The sequence below is a fragment of the Schistocerca cancellata genome, chromosome 2, assembly GCF_023864275.1.
Source record: "Schistocerca cancellata isolate TAMUIC-IGC-003103 chromosome 2, iqSchCanc2.1, whole genome shotgun sequence".
Taxonomy (NCBI): Eukaryota; Metazoa; Arthropoda; class Insecta; order Orthoptera; family Acrididae; genus Schistocerca; species Schistocerca cancellata.
The window spans coordinates 15,157,642-15,174,802 of NC_064627.1; the positions used below are offsets into that span (position 1 = coordinate 15,157,642).

The window sequence follows — 17,161 nt, forward strand, 5'->3', positions numbered from 1 at the left end:
AAAACGTACCATATGGATGAAAATCTGACACCTATCTATGAATTGGTTATTTTCACAAAAGCAGAGATCTTTTATTACATAAAAATATAAATAAGAATCCATATATGAAAACATGTTTCATATGTCAGCACTGAATATTCATTCAGCCTTTTTTACTAATTTCAGTGCAAATTAGCAATTTGTCCACACACTTGCAATGCCACACTTCTTATCAACAACCATAGCATGCTGAATGCTCAGTTTGAAATATGATGTGCCACTGCTACCAAAGTTTAAATACCAGTGAGAACAGTTTGAAGTGTGTTCACGAGAGAATCGGAATGTATGCAATAGCATGCTTACTAATATGTTCCAAAACGCTGCACATAGAAACAGAATTTTCCCATGGTCATAGCTTGGGTGGGTTCTATTTGTGATAAAAAGGAAGAATCAAGTGTTTAGGGTAGTTCTTTGGCTAGTACCTATTTGTATACCCAACAGAAGTATCATCTTATTATCGCTATACTACAAGACGGGTCAAAAGTGGTGACTAGTAGACCCCCACCTGGGGAAGTTTGGCCACTGAGTTGATAAGTATTTTCAGTTGAGATCACATTATGCAATTTGCATGTGAACAATGATGAGGACAACACAATAGTCAGTCTCCAAGTGGAGAAAATCTCCAATCTGGCTGGGAACTGAACCCAGGTTCACTGCATGACAGTGAGATGCACTTATTGTTCAGCTAAGGGGTCTGACAAAGAGTCATTTCCTCCTACTTAGGTAAATACAGCAAATTGGTTGGTTGATTTTGCATTTGATGCAGTCTACGGTGGGTTTGATGGCACTTATGGTGACATCACTAGTTCATGGGCAGTTCCTCAGAAAACTCCCAAAAAAAGTATTTCTTACACTGATTTTTGGCACCAATAGCGAGCCAAAACCCAGCCGAGGATTCCAAGATGGTTATACACAGTAAATAGCTGAAATTTTTGGGACATATTAATAAGATACCAATCTCAAACTACCTTGAAAATTTTCCAGAAATTTTTTTACATATACAAAGTTCAAATTTACCCTACTCATACACATAAGATATGCATGTAACAATTTATCCTACTCGTACACATAAAATATGCATGTAAAAATTAACTTACTCTCAGTAAAAACAACCCCATGATTTAATTCAACTGATATGGTAGGTATACCTAAATGAATGAATGAATGAATGAAGTGATGAAAAAAGACAGCTTTTGAGTATACTCAGCAGCTTCCACATGAAACCACTCTTTACAGATGCCACCAGAATAACAGAACTGTCATCTTCTCTTTTAGACAATATTTTCTCAAATATGGAGAATGGTATCACTGAGCCACTAAACGTAAACTTAGGTCTTTCGGATCACAATACACTATTAACATACATAAATTACTCTATCCCCAAGGCAGTGAAATATAAGTGGGGATACAAAAGACACTTCTATACAGAAAAAGTAAATACTTTCATCCAGTTGTTAGCTAATGAAACCTGGGAAGATGTCTTTGCACAAATTTCAACCGAGGAATCTTTCAATGCTTTTTCTAGTACATTCATGTCCCTATTTGAGATGTGTTTCCCAAAAAAGCTCACAAAGATCAATGTCATGCCTAGGAACACAAGCCAGTGGATAACACCCGCTATTAGAGTATCTAGTCAAACACTAAAACATATCAGTCAACTCAAAAAAGATAACAAAGATGAACACTTCTCAGATTATGTTAAGACATACAAGAAAATTTACAGGAAGGTGATAAAAAAAGCCAAGACAATGCACAATGACAGTGTAATTGCTGGGTCAGCAAACAAATCAAAAGCTATATGGAATGTAGTAAAAAAAGAAATAGGCCCAAGCAAAAATGTTAGAAATCCAGATGACTTTGTTTTAAAAGATGATCAAGGTGTGCTAGTCAGAAATCATACTTTAGCTAATTACGTTAATGACTACTTCATAAATAGTCCAATCAATCTGCATAAAAATTGTCCTAAGATTAGTAGAACATCAATCCCAGAAGAACAAAGTGTGAATTCATTATTGCTACCTCCCACAAACAAATTGGAAGTTAATCAAATAATAAAAACAATGAAGAATAAAATGTCCTCAGGGATTGACGAGATACCTTGCTCAGTCATGATGAGATGTGCTAGTGTCATATCAGACCCACTCTCACACATCATAAACATATCATTTTCGGAAGGCGTCTTTCCACAACGATTAAAAATTGCAAAAGTAAAACCATTGTATAAAAAGGGCAATATACATGATGTGGGAAACTATAGACCAATAGCTTTATTATCGGTATTTTCAAAAGTAATAGAGACAGTCATGAAAAACAGAATTACAAATTACCTCGAGAAATTCAATCTATTGTCTGTAAACCAACACGGCTTCCGCAAAGGAATGAGTACAGAGTCAGCCATCACCCAATTCATTGAAAATATTGTAACGGGGCTAGATAAGAACAACAGTACAATAGGAATAAATTTGGACCTCTCAAAGGCATTCGATACTGTCCAACATGATATCCTGCTAGACAAATTAGAATATGTCGGTATACGAGGAGTAGCTAAAAAGTGGTTTCAGTCATATCTCCATAATAGGAAACAGGTAGTAGAAATTGCAACAACAAACAGTAAAAACCAAAGTATTGTTTACAGATCGGATATTCAGACTGTGCCAATAGGGGTACCGCAGGGGAGTGTTCTAGGACCTCTCCTATTTCTTCTTTACATAAATGATATCAAGATTCCAGTAAATGGTACTCATATAACCCTGTTTGCGGATGACACAAACATTGTAGTAACTGACATAAACCGGGTATTGCCAACATCTGCAACCAGAGTTATAGAATATTTGCAAAATTGGTTTGAAGTGAACAAATTAACCATAAATATCTCTAAAACTAATTATATCCATTACAGGAAAGCAAAGTCACACTCTGATCTAGATCTCAGAATACAAAATAAAGAAATTGTGAGAGTTGCTACCACAAAATTCTTAGGTGTACATATAGATGAAAATTTAGACTGGAAATCCCATATCCTGTATCTCTCACATAAGTTAAGTTCTGCTTGCTTTGCTTTACGCGTTATTAGCTTTGTATGTAGTAGGGAATGTAGCAGAGCTGTTTACTTTGCTTATATACATTCTGCTATTACCTATGGCCTCATCTTCTGGGGTCATAGTAAGAAAAATCTCAAAACCATCTTCACTCTACAAAAACGAGCTGTTAGAATAATTACCAACAGTTCAAGGCTAACTCCTTCAAAGCAATTATTTAAACAGCTGAATATTCTACCCCTACCGTGCCTCTATATACAGAAAAGCGTAATTAATATAAAACAAAATATTAACAATTTCCAATCCAACTCGGATCTACATACTTACAACACAAGAAAGTGCAATGACGTTCATATAAAAAGAGTTAACAAGGCTTTGGCGCAGAAACAAACAAACATACAAGGAAGTAAATTGTATAACAAACTACCGGTAAAGTTAAAAGAAATAAAAAAATTGTCTTCATTTAAAGAAGCAGTATTCAAATTTTTAATGACCAACTGCTATTATAGTGTAAAAGAATACCTGGAATAGCTCCATACTAAACCATCATATTTATGTACTCTGTGCCAATAGTAATTTTTATCTGACTGTTGCTATGATCTAAATAAATAATATGTACAAAAGTGCTAGAATTGTATGTGATATATCTAAATATCAACTGTGTATTCCATGTAAAAAGTCTTTCTCATACATCAATGTAAATAATCAAAGTTGTACATGCTATTTCAATGTGGTCTGATGTTACATAGTCTACTATGCACATCTGTATTTTGTATAGTATTGTTCACCCTATATGTGTGTATATATATATACTATGTATTTTTTTTTTTTGACGAAATCCATGCAATGTAAATTGTCTCTGGATGAATAAACTACTACTACTACTACTACTACTATTCATTTGCAAAAATTCATGGATAGTTCCTCAGGAACCACTAAAAAAAGGGTTTTCACCATTTTTTTCACAATCAGCAGCAGATCAAACTCCAGTTGCTGATTCCAAGGTGGCTGTGCACAGCAAAGGAACATAATTTTTACGATATATTTCTAAGATCCCAATGTTGAAGAAACTTGAAAATTTTTTTAATATCTTTATCCGTACCGAAGAGACAGTTTTTCACACTTTCCCTACTTGTGCACATAAAATGCAGTTTTAGGCAAAAATGTAGTTTGTAAAGTGATGTAGCATAGAGAATTATGATGTGAAATGTCTCCATTGTCATAAGAAAAATTTTGAGAACTCCACATTGCACTCGCAGTTTTGTGGACATAAAAACCATTCTAAGGTGTCAAATTAGTTTTGCTTTATTGGTATTTCAGTTTCATGCAAGTGAACTATCAAAATGTTACTGACCCATCAATTTATTTTCGCATGAGTGACATGTCCTGTTGTGGCACAAAAAAAAGGAACCAGCAGAAAAATGCTCCAATCAGCACAAAAAAAGTGAATATGCTCCTCTTTATTAAAAGACTCACCTGCCTCATTCTACCTCTCTCAGAATCTTAAAAATTATCACAAAAATACTCGCATGTGAACATATTCATACCTTTTTATGTGAAACGGTGGCAATGGGAATGAGATGGTGAAGTCATAAATACTGGAACATAGTAGTGGTTGTGGTACTGAAAGAGTAAAGGAGGTAAACGCAGTGTGAGAGAGAGGGACACAGTGACAGCGGGACATAGTAAACTGTGAGAGAACAGTGCTGTTGTAAGACTGAAGGAGAGAACACCAGTGGAAAGGAATAAAGAGAAAGTGGAAGAGGGTGAGAGCCAGTGACAATGAGAGACAGCATCTATAATAATGACAATTAGGAAGAGAGAGATAGTGGCAGTGAGAAGAGACGGCAGCAGTGGGAATGAATGATTGAGGCAGTAGCTGTAAAACAACAACAAGAGGGAGACGGTGACAGTGACTGTGAGATGAAACAGTAGTAGTAGGACAGGATAAGACAACTGTGGTTGTGAGGCAGGTGACTGCGATAGTTAGAGAGATACAAAGAGATAATGACAATGAGTTAGGCCAAATGAGTGAGAGTGGGCAATTGGAAGAATTTGGAGTATATGGGCATGAGGGTCTTACAGCGATGGATTAGTGGGTGTGAGTGAGTTACAGCTGGGGAGGCTGTGGGTCTTATGAGGTGAGTTGTACGTAAAAAAGAGTGTGCAATGTTCATACGCCAATGTTTCTGTGAAAATTTTTAAATGTGCTTAAGAAGGTAGAATAAAGCACTGCTACCCCACTTTTCACCGACAGCCTTTAATATAAAGCAGCATATTTGGCCTTTTTGTACTACAATAGGAGTATCTTTTTGCTGGTTTCTCATATACTAGACATTATTGCACAATAAAGTATCACCACATTGAGTGATGATGGATGATAATAATGATGGAATTGAATTTAAAATTTGATTGTAATAACAGAGTTAAAAAGTATTATCAATGAATATTATTTATTGAAAAAAATAAATAAATAAAAACATGCATTTCAAATATATATTGCTTTCAGTCCTTACAGTCACTTACAAGTGACATGGCAATTCAGAAAACTTCATTTGCAGCAATGGAAACTATTGTTGTTGTTATTGTGGTCTTCAGTCCCGAGACTGGTTTGATGCAGCTCTCCATGCTACTCTATCCTGTGCAAGCTTCTTCATCTTCCAGTGCCTACTGTAGCCTACATCCTGCCCTCCAGTACTAAATTGGTGATCCCTTGATGCCTCAGAACATGTCCTACCAATCGATCCCTCCTTCTGGTCAAGTTGAGCCACAAACTTCTCTTCTCCCCAATTCTATTCAATACCTCTTCATTAGTTATGTGATCTACCCATCTAATCTTCAGCATTCTTCTGTAGCACCACATTTTGAAAGCTTCTATTCTCTTCTTGTCTAAACTATTTATCGTCCATGTTTCACTTCCATACATGGCTACACTCCATACAAATTTTTCCTGACACTTAAATCTATACTCGATGTTAACAAATTTCTCTTCTTCAGAAACGCTTTACTTGCCACTACCAGACTACATTTTATATCCTCTCTACTTCGACCACCATAAGTTATTTTGCTCCCCAAATAGCAAAACTCCTTTACTACTTTAAGTGCCTCATTTCCTAATCTAATTCTCCCAGCATCACCCGACTTAAATCGACTGTATTCCATTATCCTCATTTTGCTTTTGTTGATGTTCATCTTATACCCTCCTTTCAAGACACTGTCCATTCTATTCAACTGCTCTTCCACATCCTTTGCTGTCTCTGACAGAATTACAATGTCAACGGCAAACCTCAAAGTTTTTATTTCTTCTCCATGGATTTTAATACCTAGTAAAATAGTACTCTAAAACTTACACAAAAGATGGTTCAGGAAAATTTGGAACTTCAGCCTAGAAAAATAACTGGGAAGTGTTTTGATAAAGCAAAGTAACCACCCAGTTAAATAAAAATTTGGCTTTTTAAATGCAATACAACATTCTAGGATTTTATACACCGTTGTAATCATGAGTTCTGACTGATTGGCTGTAAGCCTAGAATGAGCATGTTTTCAGTAAAGATAATAATGGGAAGCATTTGATCAACACAATATAGTCACTGGAACAAGGAATGGAAATATGGTAAACTGTTTTCAAATGTTACTTCACTAAGGAATACACAGAAGTACTGCTCTGGTTTAATTCTCATTTGGGTCAAAACTTCAAATATTTTTTTTAGTCAGTCTTTCTAAGTTCATTCAAACCAAATGAACAGAAAATGATATTCTCCTTTTCTCAAGAGTATCAGGTTGTTTTTCAGTTTGGGTGTAGATTTCATCATTACTTTTCTTGCACATACTTCTAACTTTTCTTGGGCTGAGTATATCACATACTACCTTCCTTTAATTTCTTTTTTCCAGCTCTTCAGTTTCTTCCTTTTTGACGAGAACTCAACATTTCACTGCATAAAGGCACTCTTATTTTATGACAGTGTTGTAGTGTTTGATTTTCATTTTTACTGAGACTGAGATTTTTAGTGTAAATTTCCTTCATTAATTGATGAGTCACAACTGTTTTGTGGGCTCTGTTTTTGTTTGTTTCTTTATGTAGGCAGTTTGGATGTATTATGTCCCCTAAATACTTAAAATTATTCTCTCCATTGATGCTACCATGTGTTGTAATTAGGAATATTGTGGAATTTTTAATGTTTGTTATGAATTCTGTATTCTCAAAAGAAGTTTGTAATCCAGCATCTGTTTCAACAGGTTGATCCGCTCAATTGCTGTATCAAAGTTTTCGGAAAACATTGCTAAATCATGTGAAAAGTTAGACAGCTGTGTTTGACATTTGAGTTTTTGTATCTCAATCTGAGTTCTTGGGTCAGCGAGCAATGGCAAAAAGCCATCATTTTGCCTTACAGCGTGTCCAGCGATTGATGATTTTCAAGTTCAAGGTTTTACAAGACAAATTTTTTCCATGTTACGTTTTTATTACATTTGAGACTAAAATAACCTTTTTATCAAAACTTTATATTGGTAACTAATACAATATGCATAATTAATTACAAGTTACTTCTTTAGTAGTGTAAATCACAGATACAAATTAAAACATTTTTAAAACTTTGCAGACAAAAAATAAAAAATAAATAAAAATTACTAATTCTGTTTTTACAAATATGTACACATTGTAACTTGCTGATAAAAGGGTCTCTTTCGAAATACTCTCCTCCACAATTGATACACTGCTACCAACACTGTTTGCACTTCCGGAAGCAGTCATGGTAAGCCTCTTGCTGGATCGTACAAAGTGCCATCTGTAAATTTTCTTTTATCTTGTCTGGTGTTGCGAGTCTTTGTCCTTACAAGACAACTTTGGAATTAAAAAAAAGTCCATATGGGCCAGGTCTGCAGAGTACAGAGGATGATGTAGCACAGTCATTTAGCTTTTTATCACTAATCACACACCATCAGGGATGAATGTGCAGGTGCATTGTCACTATGCAGGAGCCATGAATTGTCTCGCCACATTTCAGCCTGCTATCACATTGCCTCGCAGGCATCGCAACATGTCCCGATTGTACCATCGATCAACAGTTTGTCCTCGTGCCATGAGGTCATCATGAACTAATCCTTCAAAGTCAAAGAAAACTATCAGTATGGCTTTGACATCTGACTTGACCTGACGAGCTTCCTTTGGTTTGGAGAGCCTTTTCCAACTTATTGCGAAGACTGAACAGTTGTCTCACCACTATAACTATAAACCCACATCTCATCATCAGTTATGATTCTCTTAACGAACATCTTGTTCTCACTTATGTGATCCATAAGCTCTTCAGAGATTGTGAGGCAAAGGAAAATCACCACGCGACAAATGTGGCAGCAGACACTCTTGTGTAAGGAAAAGTTGGTCCTAATGGACTTTTGATGATCCATGAACATATAAGCTCATTTTACGTGTACAAAACACACTATGAATCTGATACAAACTTTACATATTTGTCATCTGAACTCACTGTCAAGAAAATGCATGACTTGTATAAGGTGAAATATCCTGGTACAAATACCAAGTACGGGTTTTTTGAAACATATAAAATTTTAACCTAAAGTTAGGAAAACCACAAATTGACACCTGTCACTTTTGCGAGGAGAAAAAGGTGCGCATACGTAGTCCTCATTTACACGATACTGCAAAGAGTAGTGACTGCAGAATTAATGGTGCACATCAGGCAAGCTGAAAAGTTCACATCTGCTCTTAATGAAACAACTAAAAAAGAGTAAAGAAAATGGAAACATTTTAAGCCTTGTATTTGATTACATGCAAAATGTAAGTTTTTCTGAAGATCCCTGTTCAGAAATTTATTACTTGAGGCAACTCGCAGTGAACGTTTCTTTGTATATTCAACATGAATACAGATTTAGCTCATAACCACATCTACCATGAAGGACAGGCCCACAAAGGAGACAAAGAATTTGCTTCATTCCTGTTAGACTACATTAAACATCATGTGCCAGAGACCGTTACCGAGCTATACCTATTTTCAGAAAATTGTCCAGGCAAAACAAGAATCACACATTGGCAAGAGCTTCTCTTGTCCTAATTGATACATACAGTTAGCTACTGCTGAGGAAAACATCCAGGGACAATCAGCCAGGTCGAAAGACAAGTGATCACTGGGTGATCCACTTGGCGGCCTACTTATCATAAGTAGTCAACAGTCTCTCTTGAAACCACATACCTCCCAAGAAATGAAAGGGTGCAGTTTCATATTTCCAAATATCATTATTTTGAGTACTCATATGGATGCAAGGGTTTCGTAAAAAGAAGTGAGTACATAAGTGCATCTGGTTTTCAAATACTGAATACCTTTACTAAAAAAAAAAAAAAAAAAGTATCTTTACTTTGTCAAGAAGCTTATCCAGAAGAAAAAAGACCTAAAAAAACTGAAGACTTGAAAACAGAAAAAAATGCTGTATATTGTAGAAAAACACAAAAGCTTTTAGGATCAACTTTCACAGTGGCTAGTAGCTGATGTTTCTCTCAATGATAACAAATAATGTTTGAAAAACATGTCAATGTAATGTAATAATATTCTTTCACTATTAAAGAACTGTGTGTGTAATATGAGCTAACAGATATTACTCTTTATTTAATAAAAACCTGGATTACTTTCAAGTAAAACTATGCTTTACATTTTATAATGTGTTAAAAGAGGGACCTAAGTCAGCAAGGTAAAATATTTTTTTCTAGTTTCCTATTTGGCATAATCCATCAAAAATGTATCTAACTGTAGATATATGTGTATATTCTAATATGAAATTTTACCAGTGCAGCATTTAACACCACAAAAGAGAAAATAAGTTTCCTTTGTTTTTCTCGAAACTATGAAAAAGTGACTTAGGTACCTTTTAAAAATCAGCCATTCAGTCTCGTATCCAAGTTTCACCCAGAAGAAAGTCCCATAGAGAGATTGTTTAAGGAATTTAACAGATTTATCCGGAATTACTCCCCTCACAAACACACAAGGTGGATCAAATATGTTACTCCATTCCAGCTCAACTGGCTTCAGAAGACAAGTACACACAATTGGAAAAACCTTTATCCAAGGTCCCTAGGAAGTAAATATTGGAAGAGGAGAAAATGTGCAGGCATTTAGCATTGAAGGAAGGCAGAGTACAGAAAACAGTTGTACGATAAGAAATTAGTATGCACTGTAGAGTTCCACGTGGTACAACAACTACTGCTTACGACCCGTCCAAAATTGACAAAGTACGGTAAGTCGAATTGTGAGAGGCAACTACTGTACACAGGGCAATTTGTTATATTAAAAATCCCTCATCCGAGAGCCTGTAAGTTAACATACTTAAACAGCAGTAAGGAAAAAGGGCTGTACCCACACAAAGAATTACATTGATCAAGCACGGCTTGCAGGAATGTGATGGCCTACTGTCCACTTCAATATACTTATTGCAATGTTTACTTTTCAGTACACCTCTTGAAATAGTTCTTCTCTGAGATGTTCCCATCATGCATTCAGAAGTTCCTTGAACTCCAAAATAGTGAAATGAAATTTCTTCATTTCATTCTTACAACCGGAATTGCAAATTCCCAATTTTCAGAGAGTGTTCAGTCTGTGAGCACTACTTCATTTCGCTCAGATCCACTGTCGAGCCAGTGAGGGCTCCTCTACCCGTCACTCGGGATGCGTGTGTGGGAGTATTACCTTTCTAGCTGCCATAACAAAGCAGCAATTATTTACAACGGAGTCTCGTCTGCAATCAAATATCCGACCGGATCTCAAAATGGCTTTGAAGTTGTACAAAGATTGGCAATTTCTTTTAAATGTTCAGACACGTACAATTGTGCACGTCACAATAACTTAAGAAAAGCAGTATCCCACATTTAGTATTGTCGCTAAAGTGAAACGGTGATACTGAGGTAAATGTGCTGGCATTGGCCATACGGAGTCATTCGGTTTCACAGGTGCAGCGTGAGTAACAAGAACCCCACGAGAGTTGCAAAAACCCTCTCGAGGCACGGGTTAAGAGAAAAGTGAGCACATGTTCCTAAGTCAGTTATGCTTATGTATCTGAAGCATTCTGGTTGCAGACATTACTGCTGCGCCTTCTGCAACGAGCTTGTTCCGTGTTGTTCTCTCAGTTTTTGATTCAGGTTTCATTTACCTACTACTGGCAATTCTTTTGGTTCTTTGCTTTCTTTTCCTCTCTTTTGCATTTTTGAATGGTGTTTGGCTTTCTGTATCCACACATATCTTTTCGCCAAATTACTGTTTTATCTGAAATTGTCTAGGGTACTCATACCTGGGTATTACTACACAATGACTACAACATAAGTTCAGTCAACTCACTCGTGGGGTGGTTGCGGTACGTAGTAGGAATATAAAATGGGATGAAGATGGAGGCTCAGTCACAGATAAGGCAGATAAAACACTTCAAATCATTGGACGGATAACGAGAAAATGCAGTCAGCTTACAATGGAAACTGCTAGAAAATCATTTGTACATTCCATTTTAAAATACTGCATATGCATGTGGGATCTGTACCACATTAAGACTAAAATAATATACTGAATGTACACAAAGAACGGCAGCAAGAATGTTAAAGGTTTATATGAACCGTGGCAGAGCATCACAGAAGTGCAGAAAAACCTGACAATTGATAAGAACTGGAGGTCACTTCTTACCTCCAGGAGGTGAAATTTCAGTACTGCTTATAGACACTTATAGAAGTACACAGACTGTCCTCACTTTCAGTACTGCGGTAACAGCTCCTTCCTTGTGGAGGATAGAGAAATGAGCTGGAGAAGATTAATTCACATTCACAACTCATGATGAGAGGGTCTAATCTGTCCTTTATTACTGATTGAGGATTGTTTGATAGCATCACCTATGAACAAATCTGTGGTACAGCAATGGGCACCTGCATGACAATATCCTATGCAACCTTTTCAATCCAAAGGCATTCTTTCTAACCATCCAGAATCTAAAATCCTCACCTGGATCAGATTCACTGATGACAGTTTCATGATGTGGACTAAAAGCATAAAAAATGGGGTGAGGTTGAGGACACCCAAGCAACATTCCTCCAGCACCTCAACACCTCCTCCTCTCTTTGCATCATGTGGTCCTCCTCAGTCTAATGAGCCACTGTCCTCAATGTCGACCTCCACAGAACAGATGATGCCATCAGTACCTCTCTCCTCATATAATCATCCCATCTGCAGTGATGAACAGCTCTTTTCCAAGTATGCCACTAATCTCATTGAGGCTTTCACAGAGAAAAATTATCTACACCACACAGTGCAAACCACATTTCACATGCCTTGTCTCTCCAGTCACGTACCATCCCACACATGCTCATTGTCCAGCCGCAAAGCAGGACCTTCACTTCCTCTCATCATGCCCTCCCCACCCTTGGCTGCTTACACTACCCACATAACATCCAGAGCTTGGTCCACAGCCATAGTGAAACTCCTGGGTGGTTTCACTCCACTGTCAGCTCTTAAAATATTGTTGATTCCAACTGCAATTTTGACACTTCTCAAGCATTCAGATACCAATCAGTCACCAAATAAATATCTACATCTACATTTACACTCCGCAAGCCACCGAACGGTATGTGGCAGTCACAAAATTAACAAAGCATTTAAAACAAAAATTTAAAGTTACTTATGTTGGATATTGCAACCCACTCAACAAAATTAAATTCTGACATGTGGGAGCATAGTTTCCAGCAGTGTAAAACAAAATACGTGTGGTGGTATAAATCTATCTACTGTCTCATACTCCATGTGAACGTAAGTGCAAAAGTTGATAAAATAACAGCAAACAGTTGATACGATAGTAAAAATAACATCCACTATAAACATTAAAGTCAAAATCTCACGTAGGCAGCAGATGTGGCGCATGGGTCACAATGGTGGCAAAGCAACAAAGGTGCAGACATATGAAGAGTGTGAGACTGACAGCTCAAAGAAACTAGAATGTAGAGTCAGTATCATGTGGTTTGTAAAATGTGTACACAGAAAGGACAAAATTGAAGTATGTATTAAAGAAAAACTTAATCGCCAAACAATACCAAGAATGTAAATTAAAAGTATGATACATAAGTACAAGTATAATAACCAATACATTAAATGGTAAAACTAAGTGACGTGCTTAGTCAGAGGAAATGACATCTTTGAATGCAAACACAACATGTCCGGGAATACCTTACATAAATTCTAAGGTACACATACATAAAGTATGCACATACAGAAAAATGTGCTGTGACGAGCGAAGCAACTGGTGACAAATGTGAGTGTTCTCATTTACAGAAACTGGACATTAAAACTCAGCAGAATGGTCATTTATATTACATAAATATGAAGCCATGTGCAGCTGACAGGTCAATAAGCATATTGAGAAACAATGAAGTAACATAAAATCGCCAGCCCTATAGAACTGTTGAAGAATGTATGACAATAAGCATTAGATAAACAACGTGATAAGAAAGGAATCAGTTCCAGGACAGATTCTGAAAATGTGAAATAAGCATGTGTGATTGTTGTTTGGCAGGTAAATTGACATGAAGACCATTGATGAAAACTGTGTCAGAAGATTTGAAGGAATGAAGAACGACCTTAGAACTTGTTCATAGTAATCTCATGGCACCTACTGATGTTTCAAGTTTTGTAGGCAACAGACATTTAATGAGTATCATGGACAATGATAGCATGTACATATTCATGCATTTCTTAAGAAATAAGGATTAATTACTTGCAGAATTCAAGAAATGGAAGATTCAACTGGATTTCATTTATGTATCCATGTCCATAGAAGATTACTACACAAATGTTTTCCACTGTAATTTAAATGGCATTGTCCTTATTGGTCTACTATTTGTATGTCTGCTGAATGAATTATACAAAAAAGAACAAACAATAAATGAATGGAAACATTACTTGCAATTGTGTTTGATGAAATTCCTGTAGTACACTACTGGCCATTAAAATTGCTACACCACAAAGATGACGTGCTACAGACGCGAAACTTAACCGACAGGAAGAAGCTGCTGTGATATGCAAACGATTAGCTTTTCAGAGCATTCACACAAGGTTGGCGCCGGTGGCGACACCTACAACTTGCTGACATGAGGAAAGTTTCCAACCGATTTCTCATACACAAACAGCAGTTGACCAGCGTTGCCTGGCGAAACGTTGCTGTGATGCCTCATATAAGGAGGAGAAATGCATACCATCACATTTCCGACTTTGATAAAGGTCAGATTGTAGCCTATCGCGATTGCAGATTATCGTATCGCGACATTGCTGCTCGCGTTGGTCGAGATCCAATGACTGTTAGCAGAACATGGAATCAGTGGGTTCAGGAGGGTAATATGAAATACCGTGCTGGATCCCAACAGCCTCGCATCACTAGCAGTCGAGATGACAGGCATCTTATCTGCATGGCTGTAAAGGTTTGTGCAGCCACGTCTCGATCCCTGACTCAACAGATGGGGAAGTTTGCAAGACAACAACCATCTGCATGAACAGTTCGATGACGTTTGCAGCAGCATGGACTATCAGCTCGGAGACCATGGCTGCGGTTACCCTTGACGCTGCATCACAGACAGGAGCACCTGCAATGGTGTACTCAACGACAAACCTGGGTGCACGAATGGCAAAACGTCATTTTTTCGGATGAATCCAGGTTCTGTTTACAGCATCATGATGGTCGCATCTGTGATTGGCGACATCGTGATGAACGCTCATTGGAAGCGTGTATTCGTCATCGCCATACTGGCATATCACCCACCGTGATGGTATGGGGTGCTATTGGTTACACGTCTCGGTCACCTCTTGTTTGCATTGATGGCACTTTGAACAGTGGACGTTACATTTCAGATGTGTTACAACCCGTGACTCTACCCTTCATTCGATCTCTACAAAACCCTACATTTCAGCAGGATAATGCACGACCGCATGTTGCAGATCCTGTACGGGACTTTCTGGATACAGAAAATGTTCGACTGCTGTCCTGGCCAGCTCATTCTCCAGATCTCTCACCAGCTGAAAACGTCTGGTCAATGGTGGCCGAGCAATATGCCAGTCACTACTCTTGACGAACTGTGGTATCGTGTTGAAGCTGCATGGGCAGCTGTACCTGTACACGCCATCCAAGCTCTGTTTGACTCAATGCCCAGGCGTATCAATGCCGTTATTACGGCCAGAAGTGGTTGTTGTGGGTACTGATTTCTCAGGATCTATGCACCCAAATTGCGTGAAATGTAATCACATGTAAGTTCTAGTATAATATATTTGTCCAAGGAATACCCATTTATCATCTGCATTTCTTCTTGGTGTAGTAATTTTAATGGCCAGTAGTGTATATTTTGATTCATAACCAGTTGCAAGTGTCAATTTTCTAAAATGTGATCCATTTGCCATTGAGTTAAATCTTCAGCAATGTTAAGGACGTTTCTTTCCAGTGTGAGCTTCATACGAAGAAATGTTGCTGCACAAACTTTACTTCGTGCCATACTCATAGTGTTCAGAATTTCTATGTTTAAAATGTTTTTATGACTGGTATCATCCAAAGGTATGCACCAAATCTTCCTGGAGAATAAACATTACAATAAAATGTAACAATTAAGAGCTGATGTAAGAATGAAATTTAAGATTATGAGAATTTAAAAAGAATGTAACCCCCGTAGAAAAAAAAACCATACACACACGTATTATATAGTAAATGTATGACACTTATTGTGAAAGGCCCAGTTGTAATTTTACAATTAATCTAACGCCCTTTGTACCCACTAACATGATGAGAAACCTTCATGTAGTAATGTGGTAAGATAAATGAACAAAATAAAATAAAATGGAAAACAATAACTGGGTTTTGAACTCGGAACACATAAGTCAGAGGCCACTATCCTAGTCACTGTGTCACCAGTAGTGTTGAACTTACCACACACTAAAAGGCATCTGAATAATGTCAAAAGCTTCTGAGAAACAGTTAATTCTCTACGGATAAGCTGAGAAACGTGTCAGCATATTTGGGATCCTATTCCACTGAGTGAAGTTTCTGGGAAACTGGGTTATGGCACTTGCCATGTTCTCCTTGTAAGACCTTGTTTCACTCCCTTGTGTCATTGTGGTCTGTATGAACTGTTCTTATTGATTTTCCTCTTTCAGCAAGGGGAAAGCTTTCCACGGTTTAATGATCCAATAGATACTCTACAAAAGAATGCTGAAGATTAGATGGGTAGATCACATATCTAATGAGGAGGTATTGAATAGAATTAGGGGAGAAAAGAAATTTGTGGCACAACTTTACTAGAAGAAAGGATCAGTTGGTAGGACATGTTCTAAAGTATCAAGGGATCACCAGTTCAGTATTGGAGGGCAGGATGGAGGGTAAAAATTGTAGAGGGAGACCAAAAGATAAATACACTAAGCAGATTCAGAAGGATGTAGGCTGCAGTAGATACTGGGACATGAAGAAGCTTGCACAGGATAGAGTGGCATGGAGAGATGTATCAAACCAGTCTCTGGACTGAAGACCGCAAAACAACAACAGGTACTCTCATAAAGTAATTTTATTTCCAGTGCTTTGGTTTGGTTAAGACTGCCATGTACAAGAAGACTGGATTAATTTTATTTTTAGTTTGAGATAAATAGCCAAGGGCTAAAAGTTTCTCCACAGTATCTCACTTTATTCATTGCCACATGATAAAATAAAATCTACGACCAAATAATTTCCATGTCACCTAGTTCTTATTCTCTTCGCAACAGTGGCTGGTAAAGTTGCACCAACTTGGTTTCTAGAGTTGTTTATAATTTTACACTGCATGTTGTCAAAGTGACATTTTGTGTGGTAATTAGATTATAACCTCAGTACTAAAAAATTTAGAGTTATTCATCCTGACGTGTTACAAGATTATGTAACTGCTTTGTTATTCCATCGAGGGAGCACGGTTAAAGGTATCTCTAGCCATTCTTCTAAATTGTAACTTTCAAATAGGGGGAATCAGTTTGTCTTGGTTTAATTACCTAATGGTGGGATATTTTCCAACTTACTGTGTGGTTCAGATATTCAGATCCAGAGAAACAGCA

At 37.2% G+C, this 17,161-nt stretch overlaps 1 protein-coding gene across 1 annotated transcript in view; it reads right to left on the minus strand.

The window, feature by feature from the left end:
• The window catches only part of LOC126163202 (dynein axonemal heavy chain 3), a 1,221,238-nt gene that overhangs the window by 468,590 nt on the left and 735,487 nt on the right, over positions 1–17,161 (minus strand). The window lies entirely within an intron of this gene.